This window comes from Protopterus annectens, chromosome 4.part0 (genome assembly GCF_019279795.1).
Source record: "Protopterus annectens isolate FY-2018-M chromosome 4.part0, PAN1.0, whole genome shotgun sequence".
NCBI lineage: Eukaryota > Metazoa > Chordata > Ceratodontiformes > Protopteridae > Protopterus > Protopterus annectens.
The window spans coordinates 1,018,146,859-1,018,171,628 of record NC_056733.1 but is presented as its reverse complement, the minus strand read 5'-3'; positions in this window follow the sequence as shown (position 1 = coordinate 1,018,171,628).

Below are 24,770 nucleotides of genomic sequence, written 5' to 3'. Positions count from 1 at the left end.
AAATATGGGACAACAATGACATTGCAAAGAAGTGGACATCCCTCCAAATCTGATGAGAAGACAAGACCAACACTGGTCAGGGAGGCTGCCAGGAGACCTACAGCAACACTAAAGGAGTTGCAGGAATCTCTGGAAAGTACTGGTTGTGTACTACGTGACAACAATCTCCTGTATTCTCCATATGTCTTGCCTACGGGGTAGGGTTGGAAGATGGAAGCATTTTCTCACACCAAACAACATCCAGGCCTGGCTAAATTCTGAAAAAACAATACATCAAGTCTCCCAAAAGCATGTGGAAAAATGTGTTATGGTCTAATGAGACCAAGGTTAAACTTTTTAGCCACGATTTCCAAAAGGTTTGTTTGGCACAATAACAACACTGCGCATCACCAAAAAAACACCATCCCCATGGTGAAGCATGGTGATGTCAGTGTCCGGCTTTGGGATTGCTGTTTATAAGCTGGAACTGGGACTTTAGCCAAGTTGGAGGGGGATTATGAACAGTTTCAAATACCAGCCCCTTTTAGCCCAAATTCTTCAGATGTCTGCTAGATAGCTGTAGATGGAGAGGAATTCTACCTTTCCACACAACAATGACCAAAACCATACATCCAAATCAACAAAAGAATGGCTTCACCAGAAGACATTCAATGTTTTGGACTGACCCAGCCAAATCCCACACCTACATCCAATAGAAAATCTGTGGGGGGACCTGAATAAGGCTGTGCACAAGAGATGCCCTCACAATCTGACAGAGTTGGAGGGCTTTTGCAAGGAAGACTGTGCAAATATTGCCAAGTCAAGATGTGCCATGCTGATAGACACTGTCCCAAGAGGACTGAATGCTGTAATTAAATCAAAAGGTGCTTTAACAAAGTATTAGTTTAAGGGTGTACACGCTCATGCAACCAGCCTATTTTACTATATGTTACCCCTAACCAATGTGTATGTTCTTCAACTGGATTGCACAGGTTATAGGTCACATTAAAGGTAGGAAATGTTATGACATGATTTCTATGGTCTCATGTTATATATCACAAAAACCTGGCATGTTAACAGGGGTGTGTACACTTATTATATCGACTGTAAGCTTAGAAAGTTGTTAGAGTAATTGGCTTTGTTTTAACATACACTTACTGCAGGTTATGAAATCTGCAGCTCAAATTATGTTTTTAATTAGTGGTGCCAATCCACAGATCATCCCTGTAATGTATCAGACAAATAGAAGATTTAAGAGGAACAGACCAAAAATATGAGCCACACATCTAGACATTCAGTGAAACTCTGTACAGTTGAGTGGTATGTTTTGCAGGAGTTGCCACTGTGCTATACAGGAGAACAGCAATAAAGTGTACATGGGTGCAGTGAGTGCTAGGTGAAGGCCCATCACCTACTAACACTACTCACATATCCCAGAGGTGTATATTAGTAGCAACATTAAGTGGAAAGGGCTGCACTGCATGATGTTGAGGGCCTGTCCAGAGTATGTTTGTTGTGGTCTGACTGTGTGTCATGAATGTCACCAGTTGGCTATTGTGAGGTCTGTGTAATGCCTTTGTGCCACCTCACCTGTATGTGTCTGTGTGTCCCTGTGTGTGCGTGCATGTGTATGCGTGCATGTGAGTGTGTGTGTGTGTATATGTGTGTGTGTGTGTGTGTGTGTGTGTGTGTGTGTTGTGTGTGTGTGCATATCAGCAAACCTTATAGTGCAGGTATTAAATTACATATGTTGTCTTACCCTCACAGGTGGACATGGTGGCCGTGGTCCCTCCCACTCAGAATCTGATGTCATTGTCTCTGCCGACTCTGACCCTGATGGTGGGCCTAGTGAGGCACAGATGGGTTTGTCAGGGGCTGAATCTGTGCTATTGGTTGGCATCCCACAGTCTTCCACAATGTCCCTGCACACAGCCACAATGCTCACATATACCCCGTCCCCAGAAGCCACAGAAAATGGACAGTTGGAGAGTGGTGATAGAACAGGCTAATGTGGTGACTATGGCAAGTGTGTGTGTAGACACTAGCCATAGCCAGAGTGTAGATGAGGTCCCACACAGGTGGATGGACAGGGGTGCTCGAAGGAGGACTGCTGCTTGTCAAGCCAGTGTCACAAGTGCCACAGCAGGTGTCACCAGATGCATGTTTCAGGCTGTCATGGATGCACAGGCACATAGTGAACACAACACCAGACGAATACTCAGGGTCTTGGATGCAACTCTTCCTGGCTTACGTGATGACATATGTGACATTGTTGAGGCCACATGTCAAAATACTGATGTCAGGAATAGATGGGGTGAGATCTTGGCAATCCTCGACTGTGGAATGTCTGTACTGCAGTGTGTGGTGGGAGATGGGCATCGGCCATATAGACATAGGTCAGCACCAACATCAGCTGAGAGTCTACATGGCCATGCACCTTCACACTCATGTAGTGGAAGCCCCACCAGCAGTACCGAAGGATGGTTGCTGTCCAGACCACAACAGAGCAGGCCATGGGCACGTAGTCCTGGACTGTCCCATCAGGGACATGGATCCAGCAGACAGCAGTCACCATAGGGGAGTAGTACTGCATCTGGTCTTGGCCTGGTGGTGCCAGTGAGACCCCTGGCAGGACCAGTTCACGAGTCCACTGCCAGAGATGGTGAACTGTACAACCTACCATGTAGAGTCCACAGCTGTCCAACAAACCCCTGTGTAGGGCAGCCACATGGTGTGACTTTGTGCATACAAACACACATCACGATTACAGCCAGGTCACCTCCAGACACACACACACACACACACACACACACACACACACACACACACACACACACACACACACACACAAACACACACACACACACACACACCACCACCACTGCACAGCCCATTCATAGAACACTGCTCCAAACACACATACACATGGTGTCAACTGTATGGCCCAGCCTAGGCCTCTGGCAAACTCACACAACACCCTGTGCATATGATGATACCTGTGACACATCCCTGTCATCCATACCACTGATGCAGGGACATGCTAATATGGTTCTGATGCACAGGGTGAATTAACTACAGTTTAGCTATGTAATGATGTGTTAAGTGCTGTCAACTGGCATTTGTAATAGGTACACTTCAGAGTGTGTGTACCCTTTCAGTCAGGATGCATTATTGGTGTTAGTAACGCTGTCTGAATGTAGTCTCACATGCTGTATTCTGTTTGTGTTCTAGGTGTCTGTGTGTCAGCAGGATGTGGCCCTGCAGACATTGCCAATGAGGGGTATGGCAGAGTGGTCACACATCGATCATGTCAGAGCCGAGGTACACCTGTAAATGTACACATTTACCAGGTCTGTGTAACAGTTATTGCATGTGCCACAGAGCTTATAGGGCTGAGGGGTGTATACAGATAAGTCTATGGTGATTGATGTTAGCAGCCCTTGTAAAGTGTACAGTGGTAAGTGTAGTGGGTGGAACACACCTCAGATTGGTAAAATCCATACCCCCAGAGGATATTGTGTTGACCAAACACACAGAGAATACTGTTCTCACACACACACACACACACACACACACACACACACACACACACACACACACACACACACACACACACACACACACACACTCATGCACTGGCATTGGGTTTGGAACCCCTGCCCATCTAGTTAGAGGTACTACAGTGTTATGCGGTTATCGCAGGTGACACCGAATTAATAGTGTGATGACTGTTCCAACGTACCTGTAACGTGAATAACATCACATGCCCTTGTGAGGTATGCCAATGGGGAGTGTACTGGTGTGGAAGGACTCATTAGACTGTCACCTATGAGTATACACACTCACAAACACTGCTATACACACCAATGCACACACAATTGCCAGTACCGATATTAGCAGCCCTGCCTGTCATGTTATTCATTCCATACTGTTACATAGCTTTTGCATGATGCACAGGGCTTATAGGGCTGAAGAGTGTCCACAAATACCTCTATGGTGGATGTGAACTGCGACCTTTGTAAAGTGGACCTTAGGACATGTACTGGGAGTACCATGGCCTAAAATTGTAAACCACAGCCAACCAATGGATATAGTTCTCACTCAAACACACACACACACACACACACACACACACACACACACACACACACACACACACACACACACACACACACGATACTGCTCTCACACATACATTTGCTAGGACTGAGAATAGAACCTATATCTATGTAGTCATTGCTACTACAGTGCTATGCATTTATCACATGTGCCACAAAGCTTACAGGGTGAATAGTGTCCCAAGGTAATTCCAAGGTGAACAACATCACCAGGCCTTGTAAAGTATGGCAATGGGTGATTTACTGGGTGAGAATGGACCCAAAATACTTGAACCTACAGTTATACACACTTACACACACAAATACACTCATACACACATTTGCCAGGACTGAGATTAGCAGCCCTGCCTATCTTGTTAGTCAGTCCATACTTTTAAATAGTTCCAGCATGCGGAACGGGGCTTATTGGGCTGAAGAATGTCAACAGATACCTCTATGGTTGATGAAGACAGTGGGCCTTGTAAAGTGGACCTTGGGATGTGTACTGGGAGTACCATGGCCTAAAAATGTAAAACCCACCCCCTAATGGATGTAATTCTCACTCAAACACATATTCAGGATACAATTCTCGCACGCATATGCACACACACACACACACACACACACACACACACACACACACACACACACACACACACACACACGCACACACACACACATCTTTTCCAGGACTGAGAGTAGAACCCCTATGTATCTAGTTATTGCTAATATAGTGTTATGCATTTATTGCATGTGCCATGGAGCTTATAGTGTGAAGAGTGTCCTTACTGTTCTTCTAAAGTGAACAACATCACCAGCTCTTGTAAATTATGGCAATGGGCAGTGTACTGGGAGAGTGAGGCCCCAAAATACTGTATCCCACAAATATACCCACTTGTAAACACTTACATACACATTTGCCAGGACTCAGATTAGAACCCCTACCTATTTACACATTGGTACTATAGTGTTATGCAGTTACTGCATGCACCATGGAGCGTATAGGGTGAGGAGTGTCCCAAGGTACTTATATAGTGAATAACATCACCAGCCCTTGTTGGTAGGTGCACTGGGTGGGAAGGCCCTCAAATTACTTTCACCCACATGTTTACACACTCACAAACACTTGTATACACACTAATGTACACACACACACACATGTTTGCCAGTACTGAGATCCATAGGTTCATAGGTGTGTATTAGGCAAATGGCCATGAAGCCTTTAAAAGCCTAGTCCATAGGATTATCCTGGCATCGTGCCACCTGATGATAGTCCCCAGTGTGTCTAATGAGTATAGCCACTGGAGTGATCCCCAGGGTGGGATTTCTATTCTCCATCCAATCATCCAGATTTCTCTTGAAGAGGGTCAGTGAGGTGCTCTGCTTGACATGTATGTGAAATCTATTCCATAGCATGGGCAGTCTCTGGGTTATGAACCTGTCCTTCCAGCATGTTCTGTTTATTGTGGAAATGGGGCTGAGGTCTCTAGGGCATGTGGTGCAGACAGATTGGTTTCTTTAGATTTAGCATTCCTGACAGAGCTGGGTCAGACATGGCTTTGTAAGTCAAGCAGAGATCACTTCTAAGTAGCCAATATGAGGCAGACAATAGTTGGAGTTATTGGAGTCTGTCCATACAGGATAAGTGTTTAAGGCCTAGGATCCTCTTTGTGAGGTACTTTTGCAACCTTTCTAGTTGTTGAAGGTGTCCAGTGAGGTACATGCCAAATGGGCCATTGTACTCATTGATTGGCCTAATGAGGGGAGAGTAGAGGGAGACAATGACCTCTTACTTCCTCAATGCAACACCCTTAGTAATGTGATGTGCCACACAGAAGGACTTTCTCAACACAGTGGCACTGTGGTGGTCAACAGAGAGCTCACTGTCAACCTGTGTTCCCAGTTCTCTTATAACGACTTCAGTGTTCAGTAGACTACCAATGCATCTGAAATTCTCCAGGTGCAACTAACACTAGGTAAGACTGCAATCCAAATTTTAGCTTGCTACAGATCCCCCACCATGCCCCAAGATTCTAACTACACCTTTCTAAACATACTGGAAAATATTAAGATACAACTAAACACCCTAATACTGGGTGATTTCACCTACCCTGCCATTAACTGGGAAAACGACTTGGGCACCAACACTTTTCCCAATGGTTCTTGGAATTCATAAATTCCAATGCCCTGGATCAACTAATCCATTGTCCCACCAGGGACTCCAATATCCTGGACCTGGTCATTACCAATATGGGAGATAGATGCTCCACACCAGTGGTCACTCCCTCATTGGTCAGGTCTGACCATAAGCAAGTCACCCTTGACATCCACATCCCACCCCCACCCCCAGTAAGGAAACCTCCATAAAAAACTTCTCCAAAGCCAACTTTATGTTACTCAAGTGTGAATTGACAAACTACATGACACCCATGTAGATGGGAGCTGAAAGTTCAACTGCTGAATCCTACACTAAGGCACTGTATGAGCACATCCACTCGTGCATGAATCGTGCCATCCCAAATAGAACCAAGATGCTCTTGTTCAAAAAAAGAAAGCCAATCTGGTGATACCCTGCCATAAACAAACTATACAACAGAAGAAAGAAACTGTTGCAGAAAAAAGGAAAATCCCAGGATGCAAAATCCCAAGAAGGGAAGACATCCCTGATCAGTATCAGCAAGAAACTACGTTCCCTCATAAAATCATCCAAGGCTAGCTTTGAAAGAAAAATTGCCATGGACTCCAAAGATAACTACAAGGCATTCCTTAGCTATGTCAAGAATCTAAGTAGCAATTCTCAGATCTGCTCAGAGTTAGTGCAGAATGGCACAAAATACACTGAACCGACCGATATAGCCAACATCCTGGCAGACAGGTTCAGTGCAAACTTCACCCCCTCTCACACTCAAAAGGGCCCATAACTATACCAGAAGAATGTAGTGCCCCTGAAATCACAGACACTCAGGTTTAAACAACCCTCTCCAAAGTCAAAAACACAGCATCAATGGGACCGGACGGTGTCCCAGGCTGCATCCTACATGAGCTCAAAGATGAACTAACCCCTCACCCAAAAACACAGTTTAAACTCAGCCTCTCCATGGGCTTTATGCCCACAGAGTGGCGCACAGCAATGGTTATTCTGCTCCACAAAGGTTGAGCCACAATGGACCCAGGAACTATCTCCCTATAGGCCTGACTAGCTTGGTCTGCAAAGCTATGGAGTGCATCATCATGAATATCATTAACAGAGACATTGGGAACCTCCAAACACTGGATGGTACCCAGTTCGGCCTTGTTAAGGGCATCTCATGCCTCCTAAACCTGGTGGACTTCTTTGAGACAGTTACCAAGGCTATAGATGAGGGAAAGGTGGTCCACACTGCCTACCTACACCTCGCAAAGGCCTTTGACACCATTCCCCACTCAGGTATTATAGACAAGCTCACCAGCCTGAACACAAACCCCTACATCACGAGATGGGTTGCTAACTGTCTCACGGACAGAACCCACATGGTAAGAGTTGCAGGAGCTAGGTCTGACTCTAAATTGGTTACAAGTGGCATTCCCCAGGGCTCAGTCCTAGGACCCCTCCTGTTCGGCATATACTTCTCAGAGGTACAGGCAAGCACAGGAGGACTATGGCTGACCAAGTTCGCAGACGACTGAAAACTAGGGGCTATAATTGACTCTCTGGCTGACACAGATATCCTCCAAAAGGGTCTCACTGAGACAGATACCTGGTGTCAAAACCATGGCCTCTAGCTAATTGGCAAAAAGTGCATAGTCATCCCCTTTGGAAAAAACAAAGTACCCACAAACTATCACATAGGTGGTAGCCCCCTAAATATGGAAGACGTAATAAGGGATCTGGGGACCCAAGTAGATAGTAACCTCTCCTTTGATAATCAATTGTCAAAGTGGTTAGAAAATCCTTCTATGTGGCCCACCTAATCACAAAAGGGTTTGCATCCAGATTGAAAGAGGTCACTGGGCCCCTCTACGCATCACTCATCAGACCCAACATAGAGTACAATGCCCCATTTAGGATGTACCTTACAAGTCACCTGCAACACTGGAAAGACCACAGAAGTACCTCACCAAGAGGATCACTGGCCTCAAGCAGATGCCCTATGCAGCTCGACTGAAGAAACTCCAGCTGTACTTGGTTGCATACCGCCTACTCAGAGGTGATCTCTGCCTGACATACAAGGCCATGTCCAACCCAGAATTGATGGACATGCTCCACCTAAAGAAAACCGTATCCCCTCAAGCCACATGATCCCGGGATCTAAACCTCACCACAACAATAAATAGGACGTGCTGGAGGGATAGACTCCTGTCCCAGAGACTTCCCATGCTTTGGAACAAGATTCCAATCTACATTAGGCAGAGCTCCTCACTAACCCTCTTCAAGAGAAACCTTGACGAGTGGATGGGAAACAGAAAGTTTATCCCAGGGATCACTTCAATGGCTCTGCTGGACAGAGGCACAGGGAACTAATCTAAGGGGATGGCGAAAGCCAACACATTCTGGCTAGGCTTTTAAATGCCTTCAGGCAGATAGCCTAGTACCTACCTATGAACCTATGAATCTATGAACCAAAAAACTCCCTTACCAGCCTCAGTAAGAAGCTGAGATCCCTCATAAAATCCTCCAAAGCTAGTTATGAAAATAAAATTGCCAAAGATTCCAAAGACAACCACAAGGCATTCTATAGTTATGTCACGAATCTAAATGGCAATGCTCAGATATGCTCAGAGCTACGACAGAATGGCATTAAATATACTTAACCCAAGGATATTGCCAATATCCTGGCTGATTGATTTAGTGCCAACTTCACCCCCCTCTCACCCCCTAAAGGGCCCATCTCAATACCAAAAGATTGCCAAATTCCGGTAATCATGGCTACAGAGGTAGAAACCGCACTCTCCAAATCTAAGAATACAGCATCCATGGGACCAGATGACATTCCCGGGCTGTGTACTACATGAACTACAGAATGAACTGGCACCTCACCTAAATGTCATGTTTAATCATAGCCTCACCTCAGGCTTCGTGCCCACTGAGTGGCTCACAACTACAGTTATCCCATTCCACAAGGAGGGATCCACCTTGGATCCCAGTAACTACTGTTCCATCAGTCTGACGAGTCTGATCTGCAAGAGCATGGAATGCATTATCATGGAACTTATAAACAAAGACATTGGCAACCTTCAGACACTGGACCCCACCCAGTTTGGGTTCATGAAGGGTCGAACTTGTCTCCTGAACCTGATTGACTTCTTTTAATCAGTTTCCAGAGCTGTGGACGAGGGTAAGGCGGTCCACACAGCCTATCTGGACCTCACCAAGGCTTTTGACACAATTCCCCACTCTGGAATCATAGATCAACTTACTAAGCTGGGCATAAATCCCTACGTCACAACATGGGTTGCCAACTGGCTTACTGACAGAACCCAGACTGTAAAAGTAGCCGACTCTAAATCCAGCTCCAGACAAGTGACAAGTGGAGTACCTCAGGGATCGGTTCTGGGACTGCTCTTGTTTGGCATCTTCTTCTCTTAAGTACAGGCCAACACTAAGGGACTCTGGCTAATGAAGTTCGCAGATGACTGCAAACTGGGAGCCATTATTGAATCCCCAAATGATGTGGATATTCCACAAAAGGGCCTTACAGAAACAGATGCTTGTTGTCAGAGCCATGGGCTCAAGCTTAATGCCAAGAAATGTATAGGTGTCCCCTTTGGAAAAAAAACATGTACCCATGAATTACCACATAGATGGCAGTACACTAAACACCAAAAGTGTGATGAGAGACTTAGTGACACAGGTGGACAATGGTCTCACCTTCAATAACCACATCACCACAACAGTCAGGAAATCCTTCTATGTGGCACACCTCATTACTAAGGGCTTTTCATCCAGAAAAAAAGGAGGTCATTGTTCCACTGTATGCATCCCTCATTAGACCCATTATAGACTACAATGCCCCATTTGGTATGTACCTCACAAGACATCTGCAATAGCTGGAAAGGCCACAGAAATACCTCACTAAAAGAATCACAGGCCTAAAGCAGATGCTCTATGCTGACCGTGTAAAAAAAAACCCTCCAGCTATACTCTGTGGCATATTATATACTCAGAGGCGATCTCTGCTTAGCATACAAGGCCATGTCAAATCCTGAGCTATTGGACATGCTACACTTAAAGAAATCCCAATCCCTCAGAGCCACACGCTCCAGGGATCTAAACCTTGTCATCACAATGAACAAAACATGCTGGAGGGATAGGTTCCTGATCTAGAGACTCCCCATACTCTGGAATAGACTGCCCATACATGTCAAGCAGAGCGCCTCCTTGGCCCTCTTCAAAAGGAACCTTGACGATTGGATGGGAGATAGGAAATTTACCCCAGGGATCACGTCAGTCGCCCTGCTAGACAGGGGTCTAGGGAAGTAAATATTGTGGGAAGAAATATCCAGGGAATTGTTATGGCTCGGCTTGTATAGGCCATAGGGCTGATAGCCTAGTACCAACTTATGAACCTATGAACGTATGAACCATCGATGTGGTTTTTTCATTGGAAGCATGTTGTTCATAAAGGGGATGTTGGAACATTTTGTGGCATTGAGCCAAAGTCCAGGGTTCTGACACCAGTCGTAGGTCTCAGTGAAGCCTTTCTGCAGGATGTCAACATCATATGGGGAGGTAATAATAGCACCCACCGTGCAGTCATCTACAAACATTGTCAGGCAGAGTCCCTTTGTGTTGTGCTGGACTTCAGAGGCACAGATATCAAACACGAGGGGACCCAGGACCAAACCCTGTGGGACTCCACTAGTGACTGGTCAGCAGTCTGTCATGGAGTCTGCTGCTTTCACACAGTGGGTTCTATCTGTGAACTAGTTTGCAAGCCACCTAATGATATAGGGGTTGATGTATAGCTGAGTGTGTTTGTCAAGGACTCCTGAGTGAAGAATGGTATCCAAAGATTAGAAGGCCCACCTATCTTGTTATTTATTCCATACTGTAAATAGTTATTGCATGTGGCACATAGCTTATAGGGCTACCTCTACATTGGATGACAACAGTGGACCTTGTAAAGTGGACACTGGGATGTGTACTGGATGGACCACAGCAGAAAATTGTAAAACCCATCCCCCAATGGATATGGTTCTCACCCAAACACACGCACACACCCACAGGATACTGTTCTAGCACACTCACACACTTGCCAGGACTAAGATTATAACCCTACCTATGTAGTTAATGCTCATACAATGTTATGCATTTATCACACACACCATGGATCTTATAGGATGAAGGGTGTCCCAAGGTACTTCTAAGGTGAGGTACATCACCAGCCCTTGTAAAGAATGGCAATGGGTGATGTACTGGGTGTGAAAGGCCACAAAATACTTTAACCTACACATGTACACACTTACACACACAAATGCACTCACACACACATTTTCCAGGACTGAAATTACAACCCCTGTCTAACTAGCTATTTGTCCTATAGTGTTATGCAATTATTGCACACACTACAGAGCTTGTATGGCTGTGGGTTGCCCAAAGGTACTTCTAAAGTGACTGACATCAGCAAGACTGCTAAAGTAGGGCAATGGAAGTGTACTGAGTGTGAATGGGCTCAGAATTTTTAACCTACAGACACACACACACTTTTACATTTGCCAGGACTGAGATTAGAACCCCTACCTAGTTAGTCATTCATACTACAGTGTTACACAACTATCGCATGCCCCACAGAGCTTGTAGGGCTAGAGGGTGTCTAAAGGTACTTCAAAGGTGAATGACATCAGCAGAACTGCTAAAGTAGGGCAATGGGAAGTGTACTGGGTGTGAAAGGCTCAAAATCTTTAACCTACAGACACACACACACACACACTTTTACATTTGCCAGGATTGAGATTAGAACCCCTACCAAACTAGTTATTTGTACTATAGTGTTATGCAAACATCATATGCACTACATAGCTTGTAGAGTTATGAGTTGCCCAAAGGTACTTCTAAGGTGACTGACATCAGCAGGACTGCTAAAGTAGGGCAATGGTAAGTGTACTGGGTGTGAATGGGCTCAAAATCTTTAATTTACAGACACACACACACACACACACACACACACACACACACACACACACACACACACACACACACACTTGCCAGTACTGAGATTAGAACCCCTACCTAAGTAGTTATTTGTATTACAGTGTTATGTAATTATCACACATTGTGCAGAGCTTATAGAGCTGTATGCTGCCCAAAGGTATTTCTAAGGTGACTGACAGCAGAACTGCTAAAGTAGGGCAATGGTAAGTGTACTGGGTGTGAATGGGCTCAAAATCTTTAACTTACAAACACACACACTTTTATATTTGCTAGGACTGAGATTAGAACCCCTAACTAAAGCATTATTTGTACTAGAGTGTTATGCAGTTGTCACACACATGATTGAGCTTAGAGGGCAGAGGCCAGTCCAACAGTACTTCTACAGTGAATGACATCAGCAGATCTTGTGAAGTAGGGCAATGGGAGGTGTACTAGGTGGGAATGGATTAAAACACTTATTCCTACACACACACAAAACCATTATTACATATGCTGAGACTGTGATTAGAACCCCCTACCTATCTAGTTATGAGTATGACAGTGTTACACAGTTATGACACATGCTATAGAGCTTACAGGACTGAACCGAGTCCAAAGGTACTTCTAAGATAAATGACATTAGCAGATCTTGTAAAGTAGGGAAATGGGAAGTGTACTGGGTGGGTAAGGCATCATAATACTTAGACCTACAGACATACAGACAGACAGACACACACACACACACACACACACACACACACACACACACACACACACACACACACACACACACACACACACACATACACACACACACACACACACACAAAGGTAGGTAATGTGATATTCCAACCCCCACCTCAGTACCATCAGACAATGAATCCCATCTTCATGCTGGCACATGACAGTGGTTACAACTGGTATGCAACTGTCTGCAGCAGGACATCACTTTATGCCATTCAGGGTATCCCTGTGTATGACTCACTCTGTGTGTGTGTGTCTCCCTGTGTGTGCCACTCTATAATTGTCTATCCCTCTCTTCCCCATGTTTGTGTGTGTGTATGTATCCTTGACATATTGTAATATGTTGCCCATATATATATATGTGTGTGTATATATCACATGCAACAGATGCAGATATACCACATATGTGCCACCTACAGCTGCCTGTGGGTAATCCTGTCTGATAGGTGTATGTGGAGACAGTTAAGTTTACATATCTGTTTGTATGCAAAGACATTTGCACAATACAGAGATATATAGTCCGATGTGGTTTCAGACATGGGCTTCACTTCTCTGTGTAGGAGCATGCTTAGTATGACCTTCTATTGTAAGTGTGGGAATCCATTCCAGTGATACTTGTACTCCAGTCTGGGGTGTTGTGTGCTACAGCCATATCTTGCAACCTGTTTGTGCAAGATATCTGGAGATAGGCTGCCAACCAGCAGTATGGCTCACAAGCCAGACTAAAAAACTTATCCTATCCAGGAATAAATCCTGGGCAAAATGGCGCACCTCGAAACACATAACTGATCATCAACATTTCAGGCAACAAAGAAACATAACAAAAAAAGCTATCCTACAGGACAAAAAGAACTTCTACATCCTACTACAAAAATCTTCCCTTCAACAACCTCAGAAGTTCTGGACTTCTATTAACAGGCTCATATCCCCAGGTAAACTAGACACACCACATCCACTTGGCTCCAACACTAATGACCCTACACAAACAGCAAATGCTTTTAATACTTTCTTTACTTCAGCTGTACAAAATTTAGCTAATCAACAAAATCCAGATATTGCCAACTTGCCCGCTACCAACCCCACACCCCCTCCATTCCACCTAGAACCAATATCCACCTCCTATATCTCTTCCTTACTTCAAAAACGTAAACCTTCTACCCCTCAGCTGACAATTTACCAGGGAATACCTCCAACTAGGTGCCACAGCTATTGCCTACCCCATCTCTATACTTATTAATAGAACAATTAAAGAAAGTACTATTCCATCTATCTGGAAAATCTCACATATTATTCCCATTCACAAAGGAGGTGATTCTGCTGATTACTCAAACTACCGTCCCATAGCTCTGCTATCTCCACTGGCTAAAATTATGGAAAAATGTATCCATAAACAATTAATTTCCCACCTTATCCACCATAATCTCTTATCCAACTGTCAGCATGGCTTTCGCCCTTTCCACAGTACTACCACTGCCCTTCTTTCCTTTACCAACTGTATCAACAAAAATCACAACAATAATTCCCTGTCATCAGCACTCTTTGTAGACCTTTCTAAGGCCTTTGACATGGTCAACCATAAACTTCTACTTCACCTTCTAAAGTCCCTATCTCTCGATAATTCTGCCCTGAACTGGTTTACATCCTACCTGGATAACCGAAAACAAGCTGTACTCTGGCAGAATAATCTTTCTGAACTTCTTCCTACATCCCTAGGAGTCCCACAGGGCTCTATCTTAGGTCCACTACTATTCTCCATTTTTATCAATGATCTACATCTCTCTGTTCCCTTCTCCACCTGCATACAATATGCTGACGACTCCACAATCATTTGTTCAGCGTCTTCCCAAACTGAACTTCTTTCTCTCACAAAAATCATTCACAACTATAGAAAAATGGTTCTTAAACCATTGTCTTCTCCTCAACCCAAAAAAAAACAAATTATTACTCTTTACACCCTCACACTCATCTCCCCCTCTTCAGTTTACCTTGAAATCTAATAATGGTACCATTATATTTCCTGAGACTACCACCAAACTTCTTGGTATCACAATAGATAACCAATTAAAATTCAACACTCACATACACACTGCAATACAATCTACTAACAAAAAACTAGGATCCCTGTACAGAATCAAACAATTTCTTACTCCACTAGCCAGAACTACAATTGCAAGAACTCACTTAATCTCTACCCTATTATATGCCTCCCCCATTTACACCAACTTGTCTCAAAACAATCTTAAGAAACTAGCCAAATCATATAACAACATTGCCAGGTTTGCCACTAACTCACCATATAGGACACATCACTGTCAGAACCTTAAACAACTAGGTTGGCTAGAGTTACCTCACCTTTTACAATTCAACCAACTTATTATTGCCCATAAAGTCCTTCATCAACCCAATAACACCCGAATTCTCTCCACACTCATAACACCATATTCCAACCTAAAAAAGTTACGCTCTACTAATAAAATGCAGATGCAAACATCTTTCTCTTATAACTCTGCAGGAGACTCTCTCTTTTCTAACTTTGTTGGGAAAATATGGAACCACTTACCTACTGACCTTACAGCTATTACATCTCTCCCTCTATTCAAATCTAACCTTAAACATTTCCTCTCCAACCACTGGTTATTTTCTTGTAATAACCCTGACTAATCTCTCCTCTCTTGCTTTTCCTAAGTACTACCCTGTTTTCCTTCATACTTTCAATTTAAAACCTATTTCTTAGAACTGCTTTACTCACTGTCCTTTTTACTCTTTAGCTTCACAACCTAACCCACCTACCTAACTATCCTTACAAGTCTTGTCTTATCCTGAATGATGTCTCTTCTATCCTTAATTTCCCTACCTCCTCTCTAGTATTTTCCTTCCTATCATTTGAATATAATTAATTCCCATTGTGCTATGTACCAATCTTGTTTTTCATAATGTATTGTGATATATTATTGTACTGTAAATCAATCAAACTTGTGATATTAAATGTGTTGTGTACTTGGAGCTTTTCTCCTCGGGCCTCCACTGAAAAAGGACATGTATCCAGTTGGACTAGCCCGGTCAACAAATGTAAAATAAATAAAAAATAAAAAATATGGGGAAACAATGGGCCAAACATGGGGGGGGTGGTACTGTAACTATTGCTCTTATCAATGTACGAGTTGCTTGAGTTACAGGGTTTATTTTATCAGACATTTTCTGACATATGTAATGTTTGACATATGTAATATTTGTATTCTGTCATTATCTACTGACAGATATAATCGGATCATTAAAGTTATTCACCAGAGAAATACATGGTAGATGATGCACAGACCTATATTATGAGGTGAAGGCTAGTAAAGTCTTGCACAATCCAGCCAGTTGGGAGGTGAGGCTACAGCTGATTGACTGATGAAGCCGTGTCAAAGGTCCAGCACCTTGGTGATATACTGGCTGGGGATCTCCTGGTTGTGCGGTATTCTTCTTACCTGAAAGGTTATATCCTGGTGTGGCCATACCTGTCAACCCTACAAATTCTCACAGATTATCTAGATTCATGCCTCATATATCTTGTCAGTTTCCCTTAACATTGTGGTTTTCTAGCACATGTGTTGCAAATCACTCAGTGTTGCAGTCAGGGAATAATGACAGAAAATTAGAGTTTCAGACTTCACACCATTCATGACATCCATGCTACTACACACCCTCCTCTGTTATTCTGTAAACTTTCTAACATTATGAGAGCAATATTTCAAATGTGTCCCTGTAGTTGGGCCTTTATCCCACCATTATGTATGGCTTTGTCCAGATGTCTTCCTCTACGGATTTGAGAGGTATGCTACTAGTATTTAGCAGCATGGCCTTACATTTGCATTTTGTTGACTGTGTTATGTTGGTAGTATGGACCCCATGACATTCCCTACAAAGGCACTATGGATGAGGCATGGGCCTTTGCCAAAGGCCTGTAGACCATGTGAGACTGATGCAGGCCATCTGTAGCAAGGCAGTCTATTCTGTCACTCATATGTTCCCGGGCTGCCAGGCAGTGGACCTCCTTGGGGTGACAATGGTAAGTGACAGAACGCACTGCTGTGCTACTAGGCACCATACCTGTCTATGTATGTGAGTCAGACATCTGGACAAAGCCATGAGTAATTGGGTGACAAAGGCCTAAATATATGGACCATTGTAACTATTGGCCTTACAAACCTGAAGGGTGATACAGTAACAGATTTTGCATTAGCATGCATTTTTCTGCAGGATATGAAGTCTGAGACAATATAATCCATCATTATTTTCTGACTTTAGACTTTTGTGGTTTGCCAGTGATTTACCAGGCAATCACTATTTCGGAATAAAGACACAACAAATATGATGCAAACCTGTGTACATTCTGTAAAGGGTCTGTACAGTTGGAAGGTATGGTAGGCACTGTGTAGGTTACTCCAACCTATGTACTGCTCATATGTGTGGCCCCTGTACATAACCTGTCCAGCTTCCTGGCAGTAATGGATATTGACATCTGGGCAGTGTGTACAACTCCCATCATAGGTGTAGCTGACATGCAAAATAGTTGGCACTGCATTTCGTGAAACATGGCCCTGTCTACCACAGTACTGTACCTAGACCACTAAGACACAACAGCCGGGACTAAGTGCTGGCCACATCCTGACAGTATTTCCCATGCATATACATAGATCATTGACCCCTGCATATTGTGTACATGCAACAAGTTATCATGTTGATTGGGACAGCCCTGGCAATGTGTGCTCTGCTGCTATTACCCTACAAACTTACATGTTACTGCATTTCTATGGGAATATGGGTGTTGGGGGGCACACCTGTCAATGGTACATATTTGCACAAACTGTGCTGATATTGGCTTTACATTTTGGTTCCATTTAGCATAGTATTGTGCCCTGTCTTGAAGAATAGAGTCATATCACTAGAAACCACAGGTTAAATTGTAATGCCATGCAACTGAGTTTCAGACTTCTTACCCTTCAGAGCCTTACTACAAATGGACGGCCTGCTGTGATATTACTGTGTAAGTCTTAGAGGGGTATTCCATCATTGTCGCCATTTGTGGGCTTTTTCCAGCCATTCTTTTATGGTTTTCTATGGCTGACTTGCTGGGTGAGTCTGAGGGGTGAGTATGAGATCCCAACAGTGACATCCATGCATGTGACGCATGACCCCCCCCCCCTTAGTTGGCTCCCCACATATACTGCAGTGGTATTTGTCACCTTGAATTATACTGCATAGTGTGGGGAAGCCAGCATTATGCAGACATTTCCTGGTGTCCCACATACCTGTCAGTTGTCTGCTGCTATCCCAGTAGGCCACTCTATTCCCCTGCATGCATTCAGCATTACCATAGATATGCTACCTGAACATACTAATCCATTCATTTATTGTTAAGAAGACTGACTTATCTTGTGCCTGCGGCAGTTGTGAGGATAGTGATTGAGGGCTGCCTATGTTGGTTGCACATAGTACACTACCTATACATGGTAAGTTACAGGTAATGTGATATGTGTGTGTCATCCATTTTACTGTGTGTGTGAGTCAGAGAATGGTGTCAGTCCATGGGTCCCTACAGTGTCAGTGTGTGTGCTATGCGTTGCCTCTTTGCCAAGGTCTGGGCATACTGGGCATGCCTCCATCTGCCTACAGGAGCAGGCTCAGGGGCTTCCTCCTCTGAGTCCCTCTGTGCCTATGGGGGCCTTGGGAATGGTGGGGGGCTGTATGGCCTTTCCCTGTGCTGTCCTGCTGAAGCTGTTTCCGCAGGATCATATTGTGTAGCATGGTACATACTATGAACATGTGTGCACATGTGGCTGGAGAGTACTGCAAGACTCCACCAGATATGTCAAGGCAGCTGAACCTTGACTTGAACATCCCAAACAAGTGCTCTATGATGATTCTGGTTTGTGCTTGTGCCTCATTATGGCGTTCTTGAGTGGGTGGGTGTGCATTTTTGATGGGTGTCATCATCCATGGCTCCAGTGCATAGCCAGTGTCCCCCACCAGATGGCCATATGGAATCTCCCCACTGGCAAATACCTGGTACAGCTGTGATGAATGCCAGATGTGGGAGTCGTGATAGCTTTCAGGGCTGCCAGCACACACGTTCATGATAAAACCTTGGGCATTGTACACAACCTGGCAGTTGATGGAGGGAAAGCCCTTGCAGTTTATGTAGACCCTACTCTGCTCACCAGGTGGTGCTTTGATGTGGATGTGCGTGCAGTATATCGCACCCAGTACCTCTGGGTATTCTGCTACATGATGGAAGAGACTTGTATTGCTGGTCCTCTCCTCATGGGTGCTGGGGAATTAAATGTGCTCACTGGCATGCGGTAGCATGGCATCCAGGAACTGGAGTACCCTGGATGCAGATGTCTGTGAGACACCCATGATGTCCCTAGTAGGTCTTTGGAAAGTACCTGTAGCTAGTATTCTTAAGGCTACACATACCTTGTTATCCACTGGGATGGGTTCCCCTCTGTTGGCTCTGGGTCTGAGTTGAGGCCAGTACAGCTCAATGATTTGCTGAAGTATGTCTCTGCCCACCCTGTGGCACTCTACTATCTCCAGATCATGTAGCCCCTGTTAAGTTACCCTGGGTCTGAACACTCTTCTCCTACTCCTCGGTCTGGGGCAGTTGTCAGCATTATCCTCTTCACCACACTCAGCCTCTAGCACATACTGATGGATCAAAGCAATGGCAGCCCCTAACATTTTTTGGTTAAAATTCCCCCGCATGTGTACACCAATGGTGCAGAGTTTGTGGGGAAAAAACAGACTGAAAGGTGTTTGCACAGTTTTTACTGTTGTGCTGCCGATGCTGCTTGTATGATTGGCTGACTATGATACATTCCACCTGCCAGCTATGTTATTTGTACTTGATTACTTTTATTCTGCTATTTCCCTTTTTTTTCTTTTTTTCCCTTCCCATTTCCACCCCTTTTAAGCCCCGAGGCAGGCCCGCAAACCCAGTCCCCAAATGTAAACAGTCCTGCTATTTCTGTTTTGTTTTACACCTGGTGCACGGCATGCAAACCCGTTTACCTACAGTAAACAATGAGAAATGGCCGTCCCCTGGACAGGAACATGCTCTTCATTTCATGGAATAAGTCAATACAGCCTCAGACACACCCCCTTGCTTAGCTGTGCTTAGCTAAGTTCAAATGTGAGCCATGGAGCTCCAATGTGCTTACACCAAGCATGACAGACGCCCTTTTCATGTCAGCTGCTTCTCCTGCTTACACCCCTGCCTTATAGCTCCTACACAGTTATGTGCAGTTTGGCACTTGTCTTCATTTTGTGAATCAGTAAATTTCCCATATTAGCATAACCCACTGCCTTAGTCCCCAATAACAGCATGACACCAGAGCCTTTCCTCTTAGCAACCACTGTTCCCTGCTGTTGTTTTGATTCTGTATGCCATAGACTATAATGGCAAAATGCAGATTTCACTTAAAATTTCCTTTTCACATTTTTTCTTTATTTTTTGCACGCTCCCATTTGCGTGCCTCTGCCCTATGCTTAAACGGCCAAAATCGGCCAAAAAAACAAAAACTTTGAATTTTGTAATTTGCAACACTGTTCCATGTCAATGGCCATGTATTTGGCCATTGGCATGCCTAAGGATTAGAATACATGCTTTAGTTTGAGCTGTCATGCCTCTGTTTTGATTTTTTTTTTGCAGAAATGTATTCAGCTAGTAGCCGAATACATTTCTGCATGCTACACTATTCTGCCATGGATGCCTGCCTGCTTACTGGATTGCTAATTGACCTCATTTGCATGGTTTTCACCAGCAAATGAGGTAATTAGCATAATCCAGTAATGTCCGTGGCAGAATAGTGTTAGCAGGCTCGTGCATGTCCCCAGGCTTGTTTACTGTCTCGCTCGGCGGCCATATTCCATGCAGGAACAGCTACACTATTCCTGCACAGAAAAAAAACTTTATTGAATCCCAGGGCTAGACCTAGTTAATATAGTTGTCCTGGAACAATTAGTCAGAGTACCCACTGGGAGAATAACATATTGGATCTTCTCTTACCATTGTGGGACCATATTGTACCATCACCTTCACAGCTTCATCACTTGTTAAGTCTGACCATACAGCAGTCTCCTTCAAAATAAAATTGAAACCAGTGATTCCTTCCACTCAATGTACCTTTAGAAATGTCTTTAAAACAAACCACCTATTCCTAAGTGATATGTTCTCAAGCTTCAGATACTCACTAAACCTACTTAACTCCACTGAATATGCAGAAGCATACACCACCACACTATTCCAGCATGTAAATAGCTACAGAGATACAGCTGCACCCCACAGGAGCAAGTGCAGATCAAACCCCAGGAATAAACTGGGTGGCAAAAGCCAAACACATTCTGGCTAGGCTTATAAATGCCCTAGGGCAGATAGCCTAGTATGAACCTATGAACCTATGAACCTATGAACCTGAATGGTGGAACCATACTAGCAACACTCTTTGTAATAAAAGGGAAATAATTTTGACCAAAGTAAGAGCAATTCCCTGAATGTTGGAGGCATTGTCACTGAAATAAACAAACAACTCAGGAGCTTAATAAAATCCACCAAAGCCAAGTTGGAGGCTAAAATGGATAATGTAACCACCCATGCCAAAGACAATCACAAGACATTTTTTAGTTATGTTTGAAATCTCAAAAGGATAACACAACAGTGTGCTGAGCTGAATGTAAATGGTGTTACCTACACTGAGCTTGAAGATACAGTGAACTTACTGGCTGATAAATTTAGCTCTAACTTTATTCCTTTCTCCCCTCCCATCTGTCCCTCACAATACACCTGAAAGTGGTTAACCTCCAGCTATCACACTAGACCAAGAATGCTATCATAAGCTAAAAATACTGTATCGATGGGTCCCGACAATATCCCTGGATGCATCTTAAACAACATGAAGCATAATTTAGCCATACCTCTAACAATACTGGTTAGTCTCACCCTCCATACAGGTTTTGTATCAAGCAAATGGAGAACAGCTACAGTCATTCCCCTGCATAAGGGAGGATATTCCACAGGTCTAGGCAAATCCAAGATCCATAAGTCTGACCAGCCTCATATGCAAAGCCTTGGGAAGACTTATCATGGAACAAATTAATCAGGACATAGGGAACCTCCAAACACTGAACACTTCTCAGTTTGGATTCATCAAGGCAGATCATGCTTACTCAGCCTGGGGAGGTTGTACTTATTCAACATGGTGGATTTTTTTTGTAAAGGTCTCCAAAACAATGAATGAAGGCAAAGTAGTTCACACCACATACCTCGACCTGACCAAAGCTTTTGAAACAATTTCCCACTCAGGCATAGTAGAAAAGCTAAATAAACTCAGAATAAATCCCTAATGCACCCACTGGGTTGCCAACTGGTTTACAGATAGGATGTAGAAAGTCAAAACAGAAGAAGTTACTTCCACAAAGAGACCAGTCACCAGTGGAGTCCCCCAGGGTTCTGTGCTGGGACCTGTCCTGTTTGGCATCTACTTTTCTGAAGTGCAAGCCAATAACAAAGGGTTCTGGCTGTCTAAGTTTGTAGATGACTGCAAGCTAGGAGCAGTCATTGAATCCCCAAATGACTTAGCCACCCTGTAGGAATGTTTGTCCTAAATAAATAACTGATGCTAAAATCATAGACTGAAACTAAATGCCAAAAAAATGCATTATTGTATCCTTTGGGAAGTCATCGATCCCAGGGAGCTACCAAATTGCCAATACACCCCTAAGAGTTTCCCCATTTGTTTGAGATTTAGGAACTTATGTGGACAGTGACCTAACTTTGACCAACATGTGTCCTTTGTTGTAAGAAATTCCTTCTATAGTTCTCCTCTTTACTCAGCCCTCTTTAGGCTAGTCACTGAATATGATGCCCCTTTGACATGTATCTCTCCAGACACATGCAACAACTGGAATGCCCACAGAGATAACTTATTAAAAGGATACAAGGCCTAAACAAATCCAACATGAACCAACTCAAAGCCCTGTCACTATACTCAGTATCCTATAGACTGCTAAGCGCTGACTTGTGTCTGGCATACAAGGCATCCTCCAACTCATTACTGATGGATTTACTGCACATCAACAAGTAAAATGGCATCAGAAACACTCCGTCTAGGGGTCTTAACCATGTCTGCAGCATCAACAGAATGGTGTGGAGGGACAGGTATATCTCACAGAGGATACCACTGCTTTGGAACAGACTCTCCATCCACATAATATAAAGTTCATCTCTGTTCATATACAAGCACAAATTGGATCTATGGATGGGAAACCAAGCATTTACCCCCAGAACTGCTACCTGTACTACAATGGTCAAAGCCAGCTCCTAAATACTTTATCCAATGCACGGGTCCTCTCAAATTATCTATGGTATCATCCCAGTTACTCCTGTTAGGGGTAATATATAATTATCAGTCATGGGATGGGTAAGGCCAATGTCTAATCAAGTGGGATAGGTTAAGATGGGCACAAAAATTGAAACTGGTTAAGCTTAAAATAGCCCACAAGAGCAGCCAGCATAGTACTTACCTATGAACCTATACATATATGCACATATATATATATATATATATATATATATATATATATATATATATATATATATATATAGTCATATTTTGCATGCTCAAACATTCTTTATATCTTAATATCAAACTCAAATCACTGACAAAACATGTTTGAACATAAAGAATATCAAACACAAGAAACCTCAAAGTAAAAAACATGAAGAAAGGAATACTATTTCCTCCCTGATATTAACATTAACTCCCCCACATAAAACTGGCCTGAAATTCATCTAAATAGTGGCAGTGTTATGGGAAAGTTTTTATTATGGTAAGGTATAGGCTAGGGTTGGGGGAAGGGGCAGTGCTGACCCCTGCATTGCCTTAGTAATGGGTGATAGCCGTAACCCTAAAGTTGCAGCTTCACCAAACCCTAACTTACACCTTACTATAATAAAAGCCTTCTAATAACATTACCACTGCACAAGACACACTTGCACATGCAAACAACACTAACAGCACTATATCTATCCCCTTGTCTAACCCTGACACTAGCCTTAAAATGAACACACTTGCACATAAACATACATCTATTTCTAACCTATCCATGACCCTAATCCTAACTCACAAACATGCTCACCAACACTCTCACCCCTTCAACTCCACTCACCTATCTGAACAAAACATAACTTGGATGTTTTGCACTGCTCTGCTGTCTGTACCATTGAAATTAAGAAACACTCAGTGCGTTTGTTATGTGTAAGAACTAATAGGACTGTAGAATACTGGCGTGAACTGGAAATAATTGGAAGAAATTGGGAAGATTCTGGAATGAATGTCTTTATCTTTTAATTACCCAGAATTGTGCTGAACAGATGTCAGTCTCTCCTTTATGTACCAAATCTTTTTATACCTTTCAGAATAAAAGTCAGCATACACTGTAGTTCAGAATGTTTTATTATGTACAGTGGAGGTACATGCCAACAGTATCTGGATCAAATCTTACTTATTTTGGTCAAATCTTACTGTCTCCAATAACAGTGCTGATAAATTGGAAAAGATAATCCGTAGCTTCTGCACTCATTATACTGTCTGCAAATTCTGTACTCAGAACGCCAAACCTTACCGTCTCCCATAACAGGTATGATAAACTGAAATAGACTGAATTATTATGTCTGCAGCTTCAGCAGTCCTATTCATTTCCTTCTGAATAATATAATTAATATTCTGGAATGCCGGATATTTGACCTGACTGACTTCTGCAGTCACTCTTGGTTGTCTGTACCAAACATCTGAGGA